The sequence below is a fragment of the Nerophis ophidion genome, linkage group LG29 (genome assembly GCF_033978795.1).
Source record: "Nerophis ophidion isolate RoL-2023_Sa linkage group LG29, RoL_Noph_v1.0, whole genome shotgun sequence".
In the NCBI taxonomy this organism is placed as follows: Eukaryota; Metazoa; Chordata; class Actinopteri; order Syngnathiformes; family Syngnathidae; genus Nerophis; species Nerophis ophidion.
In genome coordinates, this window is record NC_084639.1 from 18,062,805 (window position 1) to 18,087,547 (window position 24,743).

The window sequence follows — 24,743 nt, forward strand, 5'->3', positions numbered from 1 at the left end:
CATGATAGTTGATAGTAAGGAATGAAACTCTACAACCAAACATGATAGTTGATACTACGGAGTGAAACTCTACAACCAAACATGATAGTTGATACTAAGGAGTGAAACTCTACAACCAAACGTGATAGTTGATACTAAAAAGTGAAACTCTACAACCAAACATGATAGTTGATACTAAGGAGTGAAACTCTACAACCAAACGTGATAGTTGATAGTAAGGAGTGAAACTCTACAACCAAACGTGATAGTTGATACTAAGTGAAACTGTACAACCAAACTTGATCGTTCATAGTAAGGAGTGTAAGTCTACAACCAAACTTGATAGTTGATACTAAAAGTGAAACTTTGCAACATAACTTGATAGTTGATACTGAGGAGTGAAACTCTACAACCAAACTTGATACTTGATACTATGGAATGTAACTCTACAACCAAACATGATAGTTGATACTAAGGAGTGAAACTCTACAACCAAACGTGATAGTTCATACTAAAAAGTGAAACTCTACAACCAAACTTGATAGTTGATACTAAGGAGTGAAACTCTACAACCAAACTTGATAGTTGATACTAAGGAGTGAAACTCTACAACCAAACTTGATAGTTGATACTAAGAAGTGAAACTCTACAACCAAAATGATAGTTGATACTAAGGAGTGAAACTCTACAACCAAACTTGATAGTTGATAGTAAGGAGTGAAACTCTACAACCAAACATGATAGTTGATAGTAAGGAGTGAAACTCTACAACCAAACTTGATAGTTGATAGGAGTGAAACTCTACAACCAAACTTGATAGTTAATACTATGGAGTGAAACTCTACAACCAAAAGAGATAGTTGATACTAAGGAGTGAAACTCTACAACCAAACATGATAGTTGATACTAAGGAGTGAAACTCTACAACCAAACTTGATAGTTGATACACGAAGTGAAACTCTACAACCAAACATGATAGTTCATACTAAGAAGTGAAACTCTACAACCAAACGTGATAGTTGATACTAAGGAGTGAAACTCTACAATCAAACTTGATAGTTGATACTAAGAAGTGAAACTCTACAACCAAACATGATAGTTGATACTAAGGAGTGAAACTTGACAATCAAACATGATAGTTGATACTAAGGAGTGAAACTCTACAACCAAACTTGATAGTTGATAGTAAGGAGTGAAACTCTACAACCAAACGTGATAGTTGATAGTAAGGAGTGAAACTCTACAACCAAACTTGATAGTTGATACTAAGGAGTGAAACTCTACAACCAAACTTGATAGTTGATACTATGGAATGTAACTCTACAACCAAACTTGATAGTTGATACTAAGGAGTGAAACTCTACAACCAAACTTGATAGTTGACACTAAGCAGTGAAACTCTACAAACTGAAAACAATGTTCCGCAAACTAAAAAAAAGTCATAACTTGAAGAAAATAGTTGATCTACTTGTAAATCTTTTAGTGTGTTTGTGAAACATTTTTTTTAGCGTCGTCAATCATTTTTAGTTGTTTTTGAAAAAAATTTTGAGTTTGCAAAATGTTTTTTTTTGGTTTGTGAAAGGTTTCCTTTTAGTTTATGAAAAATGTTTTAGTTTTCAAATAATTTTTTTTTTTTAAACCTTTTTTTTAAGTTTGTGAAAAAATATTTTTTAGTTTGTGAAACAAGTTTTAGTTTGTGAAACATTTTTTAATTTGTGAAATATATTTTAGTTTGTGAAACATTTTTTTTAGTTTGTGAAATATGTTTTAGTTTGTGAAACATTTTCTTTTAGTTTATGAAAAAAACTTTTTTGGGAATAATTTTTCTATTTTGTGTAACAATTTTTTAGTTTGTAAAACATTTTTTGGTTTGTGAAACACTGGTTTGGGAAACAATCTTTAATTTGTAAAATATGTTTTAGTTTGGAAAACATTTTCTTTTAGTTTATGAAACACTTTTTAGTTTAGTTTTTTTATTTTGTGAAACAATGTTTGGTTTGTTAAACGATTTCTAATTTGTGAAATATGTTTTAGTTTGTAAAACAATTTTTAGTTTTATGAAACATTTTCTTTTAGTTTATGAAACATTTTTTTAGTTTTCAAATCATTTTCTTATTTTGTGAAACTTTTTTAGTTTTTAAAAAGTATATTTTAGTTTGTGAAACATTTTTTGGTTTGTGAAACAATTTTTAATTTGTGAAATATATTTTAGTTCGTGGAACATTTTTTAGATTGTGAAATAAGGTCTAGTTTGTGAAACATTTTGTTTAAGTTTATGAAAAATGTTACATTTTTAGTTTGTGAAACATTTTCTTTTAGTTTTGTGAAACATTTTCTTTTAGTTTATGAAACATTTAGTTTTCTAATAATTTTCTTATTTTCTGAAACATTTTTTTTGTTTTTAAAAAACATTTTAGTTTGTGAAACTTTTTTTGGTTTGTGAAACAATTTGTAATTTGTGAAATATATTTTAGTTTGTGAAACATTTTTTTTAGTTTATGAAAAAACATTTTTGAATATTTTTTTTATTTTTTGAAACAATTTTTAGTTTGTGAAACATTTTCTTTTAGTTCATGAAACATTTTTTTAGTTTTCTAATCATTTTCTTATTTTCTGAAAAAAAAATGTAGTTTTTAAAAAACATATTTTAGTTTGTGAAAAAGTTTTTGGTTTGTGAAACAATTTTTAATTTGTGAAATATATTTTAGTTTGTGAAACATTTTTTTTAGTTTGTGAAATATGTTTTAGTTTGTGAAACATTTTCTTTTAGTTTATGAAAAAAACTTTTTTTTGAATAATTTTTCTATTTTGTGAAACAATTTTTAGTTTGTGAAACAATTTTTTGTTTGTGAAACATTTTCTTTTAGTTTTGTGAAACATTTTCTTTTAGTTAATGAAAAAAACTTTTTTTTGAACAATTTTTCTATTTTTTGAAACAATTTTTAGTTTGTGAAACAATTTTTTGTTTGTGAAACACTTTCTTTTAGTTTTGTGAAACATTTTCTTTTAGTTTATGAAACATTATTTAATTTTGGAATCATTTTCTTTTAGTTCGTGAAACATTTTGTAGTTTGTGAAACATACTTTAATTTGTAAAATATGTTTTAGTTTGTGACTATTTTCTTTATTTTGTGAAACATTTTTCAGTTTGTGAAATATTTTTTAGTTTTCGTAACAATTTAAAGTTTGTGGAAAAAACATTTAATTTGTCAAACATTTTTTTTTAGTTTTTGAAGCATTTTTTAGATTCTGAAACATTTTTTAATTTAAATTATTTTTTAGTTAGTGTAACAATTTATACTTTGTGGGAAAACAAAATGTGAAACATTTCTTAGTTTGTGAAACATTATTTTGATATTTCTGAAAAATGTTTGTGTTTGTGGAGTCTTGTCAGTATATTTACTCTCTATGATACTGTCACCTGATTGGCTGTCGGCGTGTCATGCCCACTTCCTGTGTTGCTAGGTTACCAGAGAGGAGTTTCTTTGTTGATGCAACCAACCTTGCTTCCATACTTTCCACATATAATTGAACCTTTCATTATCGATATCGACGACGTAACGATGGCGATTTTTATTGATATCGTTTTATCGGAAGAAGAACTCAGCCCCATTTTGTCACTTTATGCAAGTTTTATTCCAAGAACAGCGTGTGTGTGTGTGTGTGTGTGTGTGTGTGTGTGTGTGTGTGTGTGTGTGTGTGTGTGTGTGTGTGTGTGTGTGTGTGTGTGTGTGTGTGTGTGTGTGTGTGTGTGTGTGTGTAGAATGCTAATAGTGGAGTGAAAGAGCTGCTGTTCCTTCCCAGTCACTTCCTTCCCTTGCCTCCTTGCATCCTTCCCTTGTGTCCTCCCGGAAGGAAACACGTGGTGCCGCCAACACAAGAGTGCGTTGTTGGCGCCACGTGTCCCAAAGACTGACTGTTGCCGCGTCGGCCGTCGTCAGGGCCTCCACTTCCTGCTCCTGAACAGGAAGTGGGGGGCGGAGTCTCATTTTTTCCATTCTCTGGGTTTGTGGGCGTGGCCGGGAGTGACATCACAGGCGGGAAGGACATTGTGTGCGATACAAGCAGTCCTCCAGCGTGATTACTTGTGTGTGATATCACGTGCGATACAAGCAGTCCTCCAGCGTGTTTACTTGTGTGTGATATCACGTGCGATACAAGCAGTCCTCCAGCGTGTTTACTTGTGTGTGATATCACGTGCGATACAAGCAGTCCACCAGCGTGTTTACTTGTGTGTGATATCATGTGCGATACAAGCAGTCTCCCAGCGTGTTTACTTGTGTGTGATATCATGTGTGATGCAAGCAGTCCTCCAGTGTGTTTACTTGTGTGTGATATCATGTGTGATACAAGCAGTCCACAAGTGTGTTAATATGTGTGTGATATCATGTGTGATACAAGCAGTCCTCCAGCTTCTTTACTTGTGTGTGATATAATGTGCGATACAAGCACTCCTCCAGCTTGTTTACTTGTGTGTGATATCAGGTGCGATACAAGCTTTCCTCCAGCATTTTTACTTGTGTGTGATATCATGTGCGATACAAGCGTGTTTACTTGTGTGTGATATCAGGTGCGATACAAGCACTCCTCCAGCTTGTTTACTTGGGTGTGATATCAGGTGCGATACAAGCACTCCTCCAGCTTGTTTACTTGTGTGTGATATCAGGTGCGATACAAGCTTTCCTCCAACAGCGTTTTTACTTGTGTGTGATATCATGTGCGATACAAGCAGTCCTCCAGCGTGTTTACTTGTGTGTGATACCACATGTGATACAAGCAGTCCTCCAGCTTCTTTACTTGTGTGTGATATCATGTGCGATACAAGCAGTCCACAAGTGTGTTTACATGTGTGTGATATCACATGTGATACAAGCAGTCCTCCGGCTTCTTTACTTGTGTGTGATATCATGTGCGATACAAGCAGTCCCCCAGCGTGTTTACTTGTGTGTGATATCATATGCGATACAAGCAGTCCACAAGTGTGTTTACTTCTGTGTGATATCATTTGTGATACAAGCAGTCCTCCAGCTTGTTTACTCGGGTGTGTTTTCTTTAATGCTAACTCGGTAGTATCCCTTTTCATGAAGCTGAATGTGTTATGTTGCGCCCTACAAAGTGTTTGCACTGTAAGTGTTGCACACCAAGTGTTTGATTGGTTGTAGATTTAATTAGCACATTTGTAATGTGTTAAATCCTCAAGGCTAACGCTACTGGTAGCCTGTCCATGGCAAAGCCAATGTATGTTAGCATCAAGCTAACACATTTTGGAAGAGTGGTGTTGTTGCTCTCAGTGCTGCTTGAGTGATGTAACAAAAGTATTTAAATGATTTTAGTATTTGTGACTGTAAAAGTATTATAATATGATATACTTTACTATGTATATTACTTATATAATACTACTACTATACTACTAATATACAAATATACTACTTTATTATGTATATTACTTATACCACCAAAACAATACTACTAATATACATATATACTACAGTACTTTTATATACCATGTATATTACTTATAGCACTACTACAATATTACTGATATACAAAAATAATATGTTTTTCTTTACTATTTATATTACTTATATTATACTACTAAAACAATACTACTAATATACAAAGATACTACTTTTATGCTTTACTATGTATATTACTTAAAGTACATTATAGTACTACTACAATACGCCTAATATACAAATATACTACTTTTGTACGTTACCATGTATATTACTTGTATTATACTACTACTACAATACTACTGATATGAAAATATACTAATTTTATACTTTACTGTGTATATTACTTACATTCTACTACTACTTCAATACTACTAATATACAAATATACTACCTATACACTTTACTATGTATATTACTTATAGTACTAAAACAATACTACTAATATGTAAATATGCTAATTGTATCTTTTACCATTTATATTTCTAATATTATACTACTACTACTACAATACTACTAATATACAAATATACTACTTCTATACTTTACTATGAATATAACTTTTATTATAATACTACTACACTGTTACTAATAGACATATGAATCATTTTATACTTTACTATGTATATTACTTACATTATAGTAGTACTACAATACTACTAATATACAAATATACAACTTCTCTACTTTACTATGAATATAACTTTTATTATAATACTACTACAATGCTACTAATAGACAAATGAATTACTTTTATAGTTTACTATGTATATTACTCATATTATAGTAGTACTACAATTCTACTAATATGAAAATATACAAATGTTATACTTTACTATGTATATTACTTACATTCTACTACTACTACAATACTACTAATATACAAATATAGTACTTATATACTTTACTATTTATATTACTTATATTATTGTACTAAAACAATACTACTAATATACAATACTATTAATATGTAAGTATACTTATTGTATCTTTTACCATTTATATTTCTAATTGTATACTTCTACTACAATACTACTAATATACAAATATACTACTTGTTTACTTTACCATGTATATTACTTACATTATAGTACTCCTACAATACTGCTAATATACAAATATACTACTTCTCTACTTTACTATGAATATAAATTTTATAATAATACTACTACAATGCTACTAATAGACAAATGAATTACTTTTATACTTTACTATGTACATTACTCATAGTAGTACTAAAATACTACTAATATACAAATATACCACTTCTCTACTTTACTATGAATATAACTTTTATTATAATACTACTACAATGCTACTAATAGACAAATGAATTACTTTTATACTTTACTATGTATATTACTCATATTATAGTAGTACTACAACACTACTAATATGAAAATATACTAATTTTATACTTTACTATGTATATTACTTACATTCTACTACTACTACTACAATACTACTAATATAAAAATATACTCCTTATATACTTTACTATGTATATTACTTATATCATAGTACTAAAACAATACTACTAATATGTAAATATACTAATTGTATATTTTACCATTTATATTTCTAATATACTACTATTAAAATACTACTAATATACAAATATACTACTTGTTTACTTTACTATGTATATTACTTACATTATAGTACTCCTACAATACTGCTAATATACAAATATACTACTTCTCTACTTTACCATGAATATAACTTTTATTACAATACTACTACAATGCTACTAATAGACAAATGAATTACTTTTATACTTTACTATGTATATTACTCATATTACAGTAGTACTACAATACTACTAATATAGAAATATACTAATTTTATACTTTACTATGTATATTACTTACATTCTACTACTACTACAATAATACTAATATACAAATATACTACTTATATACTTTACTATGTATATTACTTATATTATAGTACTAAAACAATACTACCAATATATAAATGTACTAATTGTATATTTTACCATTTATATTTCTAATATTATACTACTACTACAATACTACTAATATACAAATATACTACTTGTTTACTTTACTATGTATATTACTTATATTATAGTACTAAAACAATACTACAAATATGTAAATATATTAATTGTATCTTTTACATTTATATTTCTAATATTGTACTACTACTACAATACTACTAATATACAAATATACTACTTGTTTACTTTGCTATGTATATTACTTACACTATAGTACTCCTACAATACTGCTAATATACAAATATACTACTTGTCTACTTTACTATGAATATAACTTTTATTACAATACTACTACAATGCTACTAATAGACAAATGAATTACTTTCATACTTTACTATGTATATTACTCATACTATAGTAGTACTACAATACTACTAATATGAAAATATACTAATTTTATACTTGACCATGTATATTACTTACATTCTACTACTACAACAATACTACTAATATACAAATATACTACTTATATACTTTACTATGTATATTACTTATATTATAGTACTAAAACAATACTACTAATATGTAAATATACTAATTGTATGTTTTACCATTTATATTTCTAATATTATACTACTACTACTACAATACTACTACTATACAAATATACTACGGGTTTACTTTACTATGTATATTACTTATATTATAGTACTAAAATAATACTACTAATATGTAAATATACAAATTGTATCTTTTACCATTTATATTCCTAATATTATACTACTACTACAATACTACTAATATACAAATATACTACTTATTTACTTTACTATGTATATTACTTACATTCTACTACTACTACAATACTGCTAATATACAAATATACCACTTCTCTACTTTACTATGAATATAACTTTTATTATAATACTACTACAATGCTACTAATAGACAAATTAATTACTTTTATACTTTACTATGTATATTACTTATGTTATAGTACTACTACAATACTACTAATATACAAATATACTACTTCTCTACTTTACTATGAATATAACTTTTATTATAATACTACTACAATGCTACTAATAGACAAATGAATTACTTGTTTACTTTACTATGTATATTACTCATATTATATTAGTACTACAATACTACTAATATACAAATATACTACTTTTTGGTACGGAAAGGTAGTTTTAAGTATGGGACACAACTTTAGAGGTTTTATTTTCCACTTAATGTCCGCTCTTTATGCTAAGCTGGGATAAATCATACTGATATCCATCAACACACACACACACACACACACACACACACACACACACACACACACACACACACACACACGGGTATATAATTGAATAATAAGTTATCCTGTGTCTGTCTCTCCCAGCGGGTTCCATTTGTTTGTGTTAGAGAGCGTGGTCCGCGCGGGCTGACGTGCTCGTTATTCACTCAGGCGGCAATCACGCCCCGCTCGTTAACAAGCGGCGCCATCACAAGCGGCGACGATACAAACACAATCTCGCCTTCCCGCTGCTGCCGATTGAAGTGGATAACTAAAAAAAAAATATCTGACTATATAATTGCCATAAAGATGCGACAAAAGTATTCATGTGAATTTAATGACCATGTATTTTTCTTTGAAGTGTTTACATAACAGCAATTTTCTATATGCTCTTAATGCAAACAACCTTCCCCACTCATGGTGCAAAAAAAATAAAAAATAAAATGCAAACAGACGTAACACAACCTGTTCACTGAACTTTGTGGATGTTGAACAAAGAAAAAAATGTCCAAACACCACAAATTCATAGAAAGTTACACCGATTTAAATCCACTGAAGTGCATGATGGGAAAAATAAAAAGCAGTCTTTTTAAGGAGGTGGTCACAAAGTAGAAGTTGAACTTAATCCATCCATCCATTTTCTACTGCTTGTCCAGTTAGGGGTCGCAGGGGGTTAATGGAGCCTATCTCAGCTGCATTCGGGCGGAAGGCGTCGTACACCCTGGACAAGTCGCCTCCTCATCGCAGGTTGAACTTAATGTTATATTAATTTTAATCATTCATGTTTATTCGTATTATATTATGTCATTATATAATATTTATTTATATATATATAATATATATGTATTATTATTTTTTATTTTTGAAAAATTTCCCTTGTGGATCAATAAAGTTTGTGAGACGTGGCGTAACAAAAGCATTTCAATTAATTTAGTTCTTGTGATTGCAAAAGTACTATAATATAATATACTTTACTGTGTGTATCGCTTATATTATAGTACTACTACAATACTACTAATATACAAACATACTTCTTTAATATGTATATTACTTGTATTATACTACTACTAAAAAACAAAAATACTACTTTTATATTATGTATATTATACTACTAATACAATGCGACTAATATACAAATATAGTACTTTTATACTCTACTATGTATAATACTTATATTATGCCAACACAACCTGCCCACTGAACTTTGAGGATGTTGAACAAAAACATGTCCAAACACCACACATAATATAAAGTTACACCCATTTATATCCACTGCAATGCATGATGGGAAAAAAATTTAAAACACTTTTTTTAGGGTGGTGGTCATGGAAGTAAACAAAGTAAAAGTTTAACTTAAGGTTACATTAATTTTAATCATTAATGTTTATTTGTATTATATCATTATATATACAATATATACGTATTATTATTTTTTTATTTTTGGAACAATTTCCCTTGTGGATCAATAAAGTTTGTGAGACGTGGCGTAACAAAAGCATCTCAATGAATTTAGTTCTTGTGATTGCAAAAGTACTATAATATAATATCCTTTACTGTGTATATCGCTTATATTATAGTAGTACTACAATACTACTAATATACAAACATACTTCTTTAATATGTATATTACTTGTATTATAGTACTACTACAATACTACTAAAAAACAAAAATACTACTTTTATATTATGTATATTATACTACTAATACAATGCTACTAATATACAAATATACTACTTTTATATTATACTAACACAACCTGCTCCCTGACCTTTGTGGATGTTAAAATTTAAAAAAAAGGCCAAACACCACACATAATATAAAGTTACACCCATTTATATCCACTGCAATGCATGATGGGAAAAAAATATTCAAAAAAAGACTCTTTTTAAGGTGGTAGTCACGGAAATAAACAAGGTAGAAGTTGACCTTAATATTATATATATATATATATATATATATATATTAATCATTAATGTTTATTTATATTATATTATATCACATTGTTTTTTATAAATATATATATATATAAAGTTAAAAATATATATATTCAATTATATATTTACTGTATGTGCATATAAACGGATGTTTTTTTACATCCGACAGTCATCAGCCGCTTGATGTTGCCGTGGTTACGACCAGTAGAAAAAAAAACAGGTGCGCGCCGCTTTGTTCATCCGCAGATAGTTTACACCGTGACCCCCGGTGTGCGTGGCGGCATTCAGACGTGTTGTAGCGCTCCTTCAACTTCCCGCCGCACACAATGGCGTGCACAAGGCCGGCGGCGACTTTTTTCATCTCCTACCTTTGATGAAGACGGCCTCGTCCTCCCGCTGTCTGCGTGATGTTCCGTGTTAGTCTTCCACAACTTTCATTCTAGTTTGTTCAGTGACCTCTGACCCCGCAGGTAAGCTCCGCCCCCTGCTGAGGTCAGCGAGAGAACATTCCTGTGTTCCTCGTCAGGTCACTGAAGCTTCACTTCCTGACCCCCGTTAATCCGTCACACCTCATCGCTGAATCATTGAAGCGTTACCCGGTTTTACAAGCTGTAAGGTTCCTCTTTTCCACCTGAGAACTGAACGCCAGACGCACAAATCTACTTCACTCACTCAACGTTTCCTCATCCTTTCATCATGCGGAACATTCCTGAACGCCACTTTAGGGATTAACATAGCAGCGCTGTCAGCCGCCAACTCCTATGTATTATTATTTGTATAAAGTGGTAATATTATGAGAATAAAGTGGTATTATTATGTGTATAAAGTGGTAATATTATGAAAATAAAGTGGTAATATTATGTGTATAAAGTGGTATTATTATGAGTATAAAGTGGTATTATTATGACAATAAAGTGGTAATATTTTGACAATAAAGTGGTAATATTATGAGAATAATGTGGTAATATGAAAATAAAGTGATAATATTATGAGAATAAAGTGGTAATATTATCAGAATAAAGTGATGATGTTATGAGAATAAAGTGGTAATATTATAAAAATAAAGTGGTCATATTATGGGAATAAAGTGGTATTATGAAGATAAAGGTAAACAATTATGAGAATAAAGTAGTATTATTATGAGAATAAAGGTGTAATATGAGAATAACGTGGTAATATTATGAGTATAAAGTGCTACTATTATGATAATAAAAGTGTAAAATTATGAGAATAAAGTGGTATTATTATGAGAATAAAGTGGTAATATTATAAGAATTAAGTGGTATTACTTTGGGAATAAAAAGGTAATATTATGAGATTAAAATTGTAATATTATGAGATTAAAGTGGTAATATCATAAGAATTAAGTGGTATTATTATGAAAATAAAATGGTAATATTATGAAATTCAAATGGTATTATTATGAGAGTAAAGTGGTAATATTATAAGAATTAAGTAGTATTAATTTGAGAATACAATGATAATATTATGAGAATAAATTGGTATTATCATGAAAATAAAGTGGTATCATCAGAATACATTGGTAATATAATGAAATTAAAGTTTCATTATTAAAAGAATAATTTGGCAATATTATGAGAATAAAGTGATAATATTATGAGAATAAAGTGGTAATATTATGAGAATAAAGAGGTAATATTATGGGAATAATGTGGTAATATTATAAGAATTAAGTGGTATTATTATGAGAGTAAAGTGGTAATATTATGAAAATAAAGTGGTAATATTATGGGAATATAGTGGTATTTTTATGAGAATAAAGTGGTATTATTTTCAGAATAAATTGGTAATATAATGAAATTAAAATTGTATTATTATGAGAGTAAAGTGGTGATATTATGAGAATAAAGTGGTAATATTATGAGAATAAAGTGGTAATATTATGAAAATTAAGTTGTAATATTATGAGAATAAAGTGGTATTATTATGAAAATAAAGTAGTAATATGGGAACAAAGTGGTGTTATTATGAGAATAAAGTGGTATTATCAGAATAAATTGGTAAAATAATTAAATTAACTTAGTATTATTATGAGAGGAAAAGGGCATTATTGTGAAAAAAAAGTTCTAATATTATGAGAATAAAGTGGTATTATTATCAGAATAAATTGGTAATATAATGAAATTAAAATGTTTTTATTATGAGAATATAGTGGTAATATTATGAGAACAAAGTGGTTTTATTATGAGAATAAAGTGGTAATATACTGAGAATTAAGTGGTATTATTATGAGAATACAATGATAATATTATGAGATTAAAGTGGTGTTATTATATGAATAAAGTGGTAATGTTATGAGAATAAAGTGGTGTTATTATAAGAAAAAAGTGTTAATGTTATTAGAAATAATGTGATGTTATAATGAGAATAAAGTTGTAATATTATGAGAATAAAATAATTTTATTATGAACACGTTTATAATTTAAAAGTCTTAATTGATTGTGTTTACTGATAATTAGATTTGAACAGTTTATGATCCTTCATTTTAAATGTACTTAAGTTGTGTTGCGTATATTTAATCCACAACTTGTCTTGTATGTAAACAACAAAAACAAGTAGTTGAGAAAGTGTTTGTCGAAGGCAGCTGGGATGTTGTTGTTGTTGTTTTTGGGATGCTTTGAAAAATAACTGTTCCCGTTGTCATGACGATCACTTTTGATCATTTTTCTCATCAATCCTGAGAGTTGTCGTCCTTCTTTTTGTGTGCTTTAAAGTCAGCTAGTGTGTGTGTGTGTGTGTGTGTGTGTGTGTGTGTGTGTGTGTGTGTGTGTGTGTGTGTGTGTGTGTGTGTGTGTGTGTGTGTGTGTGTGTGTGTGTGTGTGTGTGTGTGTGTGTGTGTGTGTGTGTGTGTGTGTGTGTGCGTTTGTCAAAGTGACATATGGGGACATTTTTATGAAATTTCACCTTACATATGAGGACCTGTTGAAATATGGGGACATTTTCCATGTCCCCATATTTCCCGCAATGCTATCGTGTTCTAGACCCTCCCAGCATGTTCCCAGACCAAAAATCTCTGAAGTCTTCATTTGTCAAATTTTCAGAAAAAGTGTGTGAAAGTGTGTTTAATTTTTTTGCTCACCTTCGATTTTGCCCCTAGTGGCCATCTTTGCTATTATGACACACACACACACACACTTGTCCTCATATGTCATATGTCCTCATATGTCATGTGGGTCAGAAACTCACACACTCCAACATTTTGAAAAACATCTAACCATTACAGCAATAAACATACTCTTGAATTCTGAATCAAATAACAACACATTTTCAACTGATCTGATGATCTCATCCTTTTTAGTGTTAGTTTTATCTATTAATTTGGTTTATCTGGAGAGGATTTGGGCTAGACAATTAGTAATAAAGGGATTATGGTGATGATTTAATTTGTTTGATTCAGTATTTTACTGTATTGGACTTTTTGCTATTCTGTTGACTAAAATACAATGCCGCACAATAATTGCTTTAAATGTGCCTGAAATGTAGGTTTTTGCATAAAAAAAAACAACCTTCAACCTTGATTGAGACAAAGGCAATAATTCAAATGCAATTCAAACTACACACAGTATTTAATATTTTCAAATGGTTACAATAGCACATTATTTGGCTATTTTTATCTTTGGGGCAAATTTAGGATTAATATGGGGATTGTTTTTGGAGGTATTCACTTTACATTGTGTTCAAGACGGTTACTTCAGGCCCACTCTGAAGAGTCTCGGCGTCTGATTGGTCCAATTTTCAGTTAGGCGCCGCCTGATTGGCCGCTGGACGATGTCTGCTCCTAACAGAGGGCTAAATCACTAGTTAACTATTTTCATCATGGAAGTTATACAGCTCATGTATCACACTTAATATTGAATATATATATAAAAAGGGTTTTCCAAAAGGACCATTTATAATCGAAATACACAACTTCACACACGATTTTGAGCACAACAGAGCGCTCAGTGAACATCACTTCCGGGACCTGCAGCACCAGAGGGGGACATCTATCTTGGCCACAAACCATCTTTGACAGTCTTCGACAGCATGGTTGAATCAGGTGAGCATAAAATGGAGTTTAACGTAATTAAATAGACCAATGTTTTTTAACATAGGAAAATAGTTCATTATAATCAACAGTTAAATGTTGTTGTTATTAATTGCAATCAGATTTGATTTTATGAGGTTAAATTAAGCATTTCAGTTCTGGGCCAAGGCCAAGGCATTTAACATTTTTTTTTAAAGTTGCATGGAAGATTATATGTAGCAGTGATTGTCACACACTAGGTGTGGTGAAATTATTCTCTCCATTTGACCCATCACCCTTGATCACTATGCTAGTAAACCTTTTCTTAATTTTAAACAAGACAGACTAGAGTTCTTCAAATTGTTTATACTTTTTCTCAAATACAAATATTTCAAGCTGATAAGCACTGTGGAGTTGGCATGTTACTGATATTGTTATATTACTACTTTGTTTGAGAAGCTTCATGTCTGCATTGAGCCTAAATTTAACAATTTTTGAAGGGTTTAGTTCTTTGTTTTATTTCTGTGTCACTGACTTTTTTCATTTTTATGTGTGGATTTGTTAGGCGCATCAACACATGATATAGACATCGTGCCCAAAAGAAGAGCGAGACGTAATCCTGAGGCTGAAGCCACCGAGTTTATGTGATCTGGATGTGACAAGTCTTGTTTTAAGGCCCAGTGGATCAATGATTGGAAAGGTATGTCTTGTTATGTAACATATCAATGGTAACTGTATCAACATCTCATTTGGATCAGTTCCTTACTGTCTAATAGAGGTTGTATTATATTGCTTTAATTAGAAGTGTTTGGAATAACAGCGTTCCACGTCCCAAGAGCTAGCTTCTGTAGCCGAGGATCGGACCGCCAAGTGCCCTGCCTTCGGCTGCCGCCCAGCTCACAATGCACCTGACCTCTATGGCCCCTCGGAGTCTTGTTCACGAGTGGGGGAAGAGTGGATCGTGAGATCGACAGGCGGATCGGTGTGGCGTCTTCGGTAATGCGGACGTTGTATCGATCCGTTGTGGTGAAGAAGGAGCTGAGCCGGAAGGCAAAGCTCTCAATTTACCGGTCGATCTACGTTCCCATCCTCACCTATGGTCATGAGCTTTGGGTCATGACCGAAAGGATAAGATCACGGGTACAAGCGGTCAAAATGAGTTTCCTCCGCCGTGTGGCGGGTCTCTCCCTTAGAGATAGGGTGAGAAGCTCTGCCATCCGGGAGGGACTCAAAGTAAAGCCGCTGCTCCTCCACATGGAGAGGAGCCAGATGAGGTGGTTCGGCCATCTGGTCAGGATGCCACCCGAACGCCTCCCTAGGGAGGTGTTTAGGGCACGTCCAACCGGTAGGAGGCCACGGGGAAGACCCAGGACACCTTGGGAAGATTATGTCTCCCGGCTGGCCTGGGAACGCCTCGGGATCCCCCGGGAAGAGCTAGACGAAGTGGCTGGGGAGAGGGAAGTCTGGGCTTCCCTGCTTAGGCTGCTGCCACCGCGACCCCACCTCGGAAAAGCGGAAGATGATGGATGGATGGATGGATGGTATAACAGCGGTATATGAAAACGATGTTACTAATGCTGTTACTTTTACCGGTAACGAGTAATCTAATAACTTTTATGTACGCTACAACGCTGTTACGATGCGTTTTATGTAATCTGGCATGCTACTTTTGATGTGATTGTATGTCAACAAGACAGCGTTAGAAGCGCAAAAGGTTTAGTGCAGGTAATATCTTTTTACTAATGAAAGCAACCCCCGGAAGTAATTACGAACACGATATCAAATAGAAAGAGGCCTCATCCACACGCAAACAAAAACATTCAACAGAACTATCTTAACTGCCACTGCTAAGCTAAAAAATACAGCTGAACTATTTTGCTATGTCTGGGCGCTGAAGTCCCACGTCACTTGGCAAAAGGCACAGCTTTTTAAAGGCACGCACACACTCTGCTCTCATGAAATGTTTCTCAACTGCATATGCTAGATATTTAAAACTTTTCTTTTTCAAGTAACACATTAATTACAAACCCCGTTTCCATATGAGTTGGGAAATTGTGTTAGATGTAAATCCAAACGGAATAATTTTTTTTATAAATAATAATTAACTTAGAATTTCATGGCTGCAATACGTGCCAAAGTAGTTGGGAGAGGGCATGTTCACCACTGTGTTACATCACCTTTTCTTTCAACAACACTCAATAATCGTTTGAACTGAGGAAACTAATTGTTGAAGCTTGGAAGGTGGAATTCTTTCCCATTCTTGTTTTATGTAGAACATGAGTCGTTCAACAGTCCGGGGTCTCCTCTGTCGTATTTTACGCTTCATAATGCACCACACATTTTTGATAGGACTGCAGGCCGGCCAGGAAAGTACCTGCACTCTTTTTTATGAAGCTGAACACGTGCTGAATGTGGCTTGGCATTGTCTTGCTGAAATAAGCAGGGGCGCACATGAAAAAGTTGGCGCTTAAATGGCAGCAAATGTTGTTCCAAACAGATGGGTAACTTACAGATGTGTAAGTTACCCATGCCTTGGGCACTAATGCACCCCCATACCATCACACATGCTGGCTTTTCAACTTTGCGTCGATAACAGTCTGGATTGTTCGCTTCCCCTTTGGTCCGGATGAAACGGTGTCGAATATTTCCCAAAAAAATTTGAAATGTGGGCTCGTTAGACCACAGAACACCTTTCCACTTTGCATCAGTCCATCTTAGATGATCTCGGGCCCAGAGAAGCCGGCGGCGTTTCTGGATGTTGATAATTGGCTTTCGCTTTGCATAATAGAGCTTTAACTTGCACTTACAGATATAGCAACAAACTGTATTTATTGACAGTGGTTTTCTGAAGTGTTCCTGAACTCACGTGGTGATATCCTTTAGAGATTGATGTCGGTTTTTGATACAGTGCCGTCTGAGGGATCGAAGGTCACGGTTATTCAATGTTAGTTTCCAGACATGCCGGTTACGTGGAGTGATTTCTCCAGATTCTCTGAACCTTTTGATGATATTATGGAGCGTAGATGTTGAAATCAGTAAATTTCTTGCAATTGCACTTTGAGAAAGGTTGTTCTTAAACTGTTTGACTATTTGCTCACGCAGTTGTGGACAAAGGGGTGTACCTCGCCCCATCCTTTCTTGTGAAAGACTGAGCATTTTTTGGGAAGCTGTTTTTATACCCAATCATGGCACCCACCTGTTCCAAATTAGCCTTCACACCTGTGGGATGTCCCAAATAAGTGTTTGATGAGCATTTCTTAACTTTATCAGTATTTATTGCCACCTTTCCCAACTTGTCTGTTGCGTGTTGCTAGCATCAAATTCTAAAGTTAATGATTATTTGCACCAAAAAAATGTTTATCAGAGTGAACATCAAATATGTTGTCTTTGTAGCATATTCAACTGGATATGGCTTGAAAATGATTTGCAAATCATTGTATTCTGTTTATATTTACATCTAACACCATTTCCCAACTCATATGGAAACGGGGTTTGTACTTAATTTAATAATTATTTACATTTATGAAAGAGTAATTCTGTTTGTAATTGAATTTTTAGTCAAGTAATGACTATTATTATTCCTTTTTAAAACAGATATTCCAAACATTGTTAATTGATAAACTGTTTTATCAGGATATGGTGTATTTGCTCTTGCATCAATTTAAAAAGGTTCTTTTGTGGTCGAGTACCGAGGGAAGTTCATCTCAAGACATGAGCGGGACAAGAGACAGAAACCCTCTATAAATATCTTTACTATTTATCTGGCATTATATGCTCATAATGTTAACAACAAAAAGTGCTGATAATGTTATAATTAATAAGTTCTAACATTATTTTATGTGTTTTGTTGCAGACACCAACTGTTGATGTTCTATCTCAACATTCTCCAGATTCATGTGAGCGATAAACCGACTTCATCCCTCCAACAGGTTATTACTTCACTATTTTACTATCCATCCATCCATCCATTTTCTACTACCTGTCCCTTTTTTGGGTTGGCGGGGTGTGCTTGAGCCTATCTGAGCTGCATTCGGGCGGAAGGCGGAGTACACCCTGGACAAGTCGCCACCTCATTACACGGCCAACACAAATAGACAATATTTACACTCACATTCACACACTAGGGCCAATTTAGTGTTGCCAATCAACCTATCCCCAGGTGCATGTCTTTGGAGGTAAGATGAAGCCGTAATACCCGGAGGGAACCCACGCAGTCACGGGGAGAACATGCAAACTCCACACAGAAAGATCACGAGCCCAGGATTTAACTCAGGACCTTCGATTTGTGACACACATGCACTAACCCCTGTACCACCGTGCTGCCCTATATCTGCTAAAAACTTGACACAACCTATACTTCAAAAGACATTTAATTCTTTTAACCTCTCACAGATCAGTTTATATGACAACATTTTTTAAGGGTACATCCATGTTAGTCAGTGTGGAAATAACAACTCATGTTTAGCAAAACAGGAGATGTTACAGGTCAGCAACATGAATTCTATATGTGATCACTTGTCATGTACTCATATTGTTTGAACTAAAAAAGACTTCAGTGTGTTTCATATAAGGTCCTCATATTTTTCTGAACCACATTAGTGTGTGTTACAATGTTTAATTCAAAGCTTTAAAATGAGTGTTTCAATCCAGGTCCTCATATTTTCTGAACCACATTTTAGTGAATGTTACATTCTTAAATAATAGTCTAAGAGCTAAAACGCTATAATAATCTTTACTGTTTATGTAGAATTATATGCTCAGAATATTATCAACCAAAAGTGGTTGTTAATGTTATAATTAATTAGTTCTGACATTACATTTTTGTGTTTTGTTGCAGACACCAACTGTTGGGGTTCTATCTCAACATTCTCCAGATTCAGATGTGAGCGATAAACCGACTTCATCCCTCCAACAGGTTATTACAAGTCTATTTTTACTATATCTGCTCTAAATGTGACCCAACCTATATTTTGAAAGACATTTATTAATTTTAATCTCTCACAGATCAGTTTATATGACAACTTTTTCGTAAGGGTACATCCATGTTAGTCAGTAAGGAGTTTGGAACTCATGTTTAGCAAAACAGGAGATGTTACAAGTCAACAACATACATTCTACATGTGACCACTCGTCATGTCCTTATATTGTTTGAACCAAGAAAGACTTAGGTGTGTTTCATATAAGGTCCTCATATTTTCTGAACCAGATTAGTGTGTGTTACAATGTTAATGTCCAAGCTTTAAAATGAGTGTCTCAATTCAGGTCCTCATATTTTCTGAACCCGATTTTAGTGTGTTTTATATTCTTAATTAATTGTCTAAGAGCTGAAACTCTGTAATAATCTTTACTATTTATCTGGCATTGTATGCTGAGAGTTTCATCAACAAAAAGTGCTGATAATGTTATAATTAATTAGTTCTGACATTATATTTTTGTGTTTTGTTGCAGAAACCAACTGTTGAGGTTCCATCTCAACATTCTCCGGATTCAGATGTGAGCCATTAACTGACTTCATCCCTCCAACAGGTTATTACATGTCTATTTTTACTATATCTGCTCTAAATTTGACCCAACCTATATTTTGAAAGACATTTATTTATTTTAATCTCTCACAGATCAGTTTATATGGCAACTTTTTCGCAAGGGTACATCCATGTTAGTCAGTAGAAAGTTTAGAACTCATGTTTAGCAAAATAGGAGATGTTACAAGTCAACAACATAAATTCTACATGTGAGCACTCGTCATGTCCTTATATTGTTTGAAGCAAGAAAGACTTAGGTGTGTTCCATATAAGGTCCTCATATTTTCTGGACCAGAAAATGTGTGTTACAATGTTAATGTCAAAGCTTTAAAATGAGTGTCTCAATTCAGGTCCTCATATTTTCTGAACCAGATTTTTGTGTGTGTTACATTCTTAATGAATTGTCTAGGAGCTGAAACTCTGTAATAATCTTTACCCTTTATCTGGCATTGTATGCTCAGATTTTTATCAACAAAAAGTGGTGAGAATGTTATAATTAATTAGTTATGACATTATATTTTTGTGTTTTGTTGCAGAAACCAACTGTTTGAGGTTCTATCTCAACATTCTCTAGATTCAGATGACAGCCATAAACCGACTTCATCCCTCCAACAGGTTATTACATGTCTATTTTTACTATATCTGCTCTAAATTTGACCCAACCTATATTTTGAAAGACATTTATTAATTTTAATCTCTCACAGATCAGTTTACATGACAACATTTTCGTAAGGGTACATCCATGTTAGTCAGTAGGGAGTTTGGAACTCATGTTTAGCAAAACAGGAGATGTTACAAGTCAACAACATAAATTCTACATGTGAGCACTCGTCATGTCCTCATATTGTTTGAACCAAGAAAGACCTAGGTGTGTTTCATATAAGGTCCTCATATTTTCTGAATCAGATTAGTGTGTGTTAAAATGTTAATGTCAAAGCTTTAAAATGAGTGTTTCAATTCAGAAAATGCAGTGCCTCTTGTTTACAGCCGGTTTCTGCAGCGCTGTTTTCATTGATCAAAGTATTTTTTCGGTGGTCGTGTTTTTGGTACATAACTGTAAATAGTGCGCAAATAATAGGCTATATATATATATAAAAATACATTCAAACCCCGTTTCCATATGAGTTGGGAAATTGTGTTAGATGTACATATAAACAGGATACAATGATTTGCAAAGAATTTTCAACCCCAATTCTGTTGAATATGCTACAAAGACAACATATTTGATGTTAAAACTGCTAAACATTTTTTTTGCAAAGAATTTAGGGATTTTACCATCTACGGTCCGTAAAATTATCAAAAGGTTCAGAGAATCTGGAGAAATCACTGCACGTAAGCGATGTACTGCATTAAAAACCGACATCAGTGTGTAAAAGATATCACCACATGGGCTCAGAAATACTTCAGAAAACCACTGTCAGTTACCACAGTTGGTCGCTACATCTGTAAATGCAAGTTAAAACTCTACTATGCAAAGCAAATGCCATTTATCAACAACACAGAGGAACGCCGCGGGCTTCGCTGGGCCCGAGCTCATCTAAGATGGACTGATGCAAAGTGGAAAAGTGTTCTGTGGTCTGACGAGTCCACATTTCAAATTATATATGGAAATTGTGGACGTGGTGTTCTCCGGAACAAAGAGGAAAATAACCATCCGGCGCAAAGTTCAAAAGCCAGCATCTGTGATGGTATGGGGGTGCATTAGTGCCCAAGGCATGGGTAACTTACACATCTGAGAAGGCACCATTAATGCTGAATGGTCCATACAGGTTTTGGAGCAACATATGTTGTCATCCAAGCAACATTATCATGGACGCCCCTGCTTATTTCAGCAAAACAATGCCAAGCCACGTGTTACAACAGCGTGTCTTCGTAGTAAAAGAGTGCGGGTACTTTCCTGGCCCGCCTGCAGTCCAGACATGTCTCCCATCGAAAATATGTAGCGCATTATGAAGCGTAAAACACGACAACTTAAGCTGTACATCAAGCAAGAATGGTAAAGAATTCTACTTTCAAAGCTTCAACAATTAGTTTCCTCAGTTCCCAAACGTTTATTGAGTGTTGTTAAAAGAAAATGTGATGTAACACAGTGGTGAACATGCCCTTTCCCAACTACTTTGGCACGTGTTGCAGCCATGAAATTCAAAGTTAATTATTATTTGCAAAAAAAAAAAAGTTTGAGTTTGAACATCAAATATGTTGTCTTTGTAATGCTTTCAAGTGAATATGGGTTGAAAAGGATTTGCAAATCATTGTATTCAGTTTATATTTGCATCTAACACAATTTCCCAACTTTTATGGAAACGGGGTTTGTATATATATTAGGGCTGGGCAATGATTAAAATTTTTAATCGAAGTTAATCGCACTATTTCTCTTATTAATCGCGATTAAATGCATTGTATACGCAAAGCCCAATAATGAATTCAAAAGTAGTGTGTAGTGCACCTTTATTGGAATATTCTCCCACATGAACAAAAGCGCCAAAACATTTGTTGAGCAAACACAATTTAAATCAGTCCTTGTTAAACAGTAGCAGTTAAATAGCAAATTTTATGAAAATCAACTCAAAAAATGTAAATACAAACATTTAAGCTTATTGCCACTGCCAGGGTATTTAAGTTATCCTGTTTGTTATGGAAAATAAATATAATCTACATACAAATCTCTGAGCCACAATCATAACATCTGAACAGGCAATTTCTGAGCTAACAACAGAAACATTTTTTTTTATCAGGGATCTTATGTTTAAAAAACTTATATTATAGGTAGTGGGCTGTTTTAGGGAATTTTTGATCAAATTATCCGTAGTAGCAATATTAATAATGTTGTGTTTATTCTGCGTAAAAATAAATGATAAATGGGTTGTACTTGTATAGCGCTTTTCTACCTTCAAGGTACTCAAAGCGCTTTGACACTACTTCCACATTTACCCATTCACACACACATTCACACACTGATGGAGGGAGCTGCCATGCCAGGCGCCAACCAGTACCCATCAGGAGCAAGGGTGAAGTGTCTTGCTCAGGACACAACGGACGTGACGAGGTTGGTTCTAGGTGGGATTTGAACCAGTGACCCTCGGGTTGCGCACGGCCACTCCCCCACTGCGCCACGCCGTCCGTAGTGGACTTAAAATAATTATGACCATATCTGTTTGCTTGGTGCTTTGATAAACTGAACACATATACATGGTACTATATTGTGATGTTATGAGCCAGGGGAAAAAAGAACTACCCTACCCAGCATGCAACAGGAGTGACGAGCATGCGCAGTAGCCCGGTATAGGTTGTGTCGCCATGACGGCATCTTGTATGTTGTGATATGCACGCTCTGAAAGCAAACGTTAAGAACTCAGCCAACACTCCTGGTCTGCATTATTGATAAATAGACAGACAACACATATACTCTGCTGCTTCACAAAGCACAATATGTTAAATGTTTACTTTTACAGTTTTCTAATTCTTCCTTTCAGATTGACAGCAGGACAAATCGCTGGAAGTGGGTATGTCTCAAGCTTCTTCCACTTGGTCCACTCTAAAGCGGGGTAAATAAATAATCCACATCCTTTACTAGAATATTATATTACGTTTTGCACCTTTTCACTGTGTTATAGTCATTTTTCCTTCAGTAAGAAATTGTATTTTGTCTCCTTTATGACAGGTGCAAAGGGGAAGAAGTGGAAGCAGTTGAATGACACATGTTGCATTTTGTAACTGGCAACAAAGTACCAGGTAAAAAAGATTGTGAAGCCTGCCTCCATAAAGAACTTGTAGCTCTACAGGACAGAGATTGGCTTGCCATCAAGTACTACATCCATAACAGAATTATATTAAAAAAAGGGAAAAAAAATGTTTTCCCACATCTTCTGTGGTAGTTTGAGTATGTTACCAGCAATTAAAAAAGCAAAATAAACAGCAAGCGTTTTGTATTTATTCCAGATAATTCTTAGCGACAAAATCCACAAAAACAATTCAGTTACACTTAGTCGACAATTACATTTTTACCCATGTTTCTTTTAAACTCTTCTTGGTTTTAGATTACAGTAGCATGGGATTGGGATTTTTTTTTTAAATGACAACACATCAACTAAACCAACTCAGGTGGTTTTGTTAAGTCTCTGATGTCATTAGCCTCATATGTCACATGAACCTGAAATCTTTAACACTCTGTGATGTCATGGTTGTCATATTTCACAAACTTGAAATCTTAAACACTCTGTGACGTCATGGTCATCATATGTCACATAAACTTGAAATCTTAAACACTCTGTGACGTCATGGTCATCATATGTCACATGAACCTGAAATCTTAAACACTCGGTGACGTCATGGTCATCATATGTCAGATAAACTTGAAATCTTAAACACTCTGGTCTTCATTTGTCACCTAAACCTGACAAGTCCTCATATGTACCATAAAAATCAGGTTCAGAAAAAAACAAAAGAGTTGCAAAAATCTCAATAGACCACTGTGTTTCTAAAATTCTGGTTCACTAACCGTCTGATTCCCCGGCCTGCAGGACCATTGGAAAGGCATGTCCCCATATGTCACGTTTTTGTCATAAGTCCT

At 33.3% G+C, this 24,743-nt stretch overlaps 1 protein-coding gene and 1 long non-coding RNA gene across 4 annotated transcripts in view; both read left to right on the forward strand.

Annotated features, from left to right (window-relative positions):
• LOC133546151 (protocadherin-1-like) overlaps positions 1-24,743 on the forward strand; it is a 243,313-nt gene that overhangs the window by 113,583 nt on the left and 104,987 nt on the right. The window lies entirely within an intron of this gene.
• On the forward strand, positions 13,367-24,486 carry LOC133546153 (uncharacterized). The gene is made up of 8 exons (XR_009805009.1): positions 13,367-14,684; positions 15,217-15,351; positions 18,505-18,580; positions 19,489-19,566; positions 20,100-20,177; positions 20,710-20,788; positions 23,647-23,718; positions 23,835-24,486. It is a non-coding gene; the product is annotated as an uncharacterized LOC133546153 (long non-coding RNA).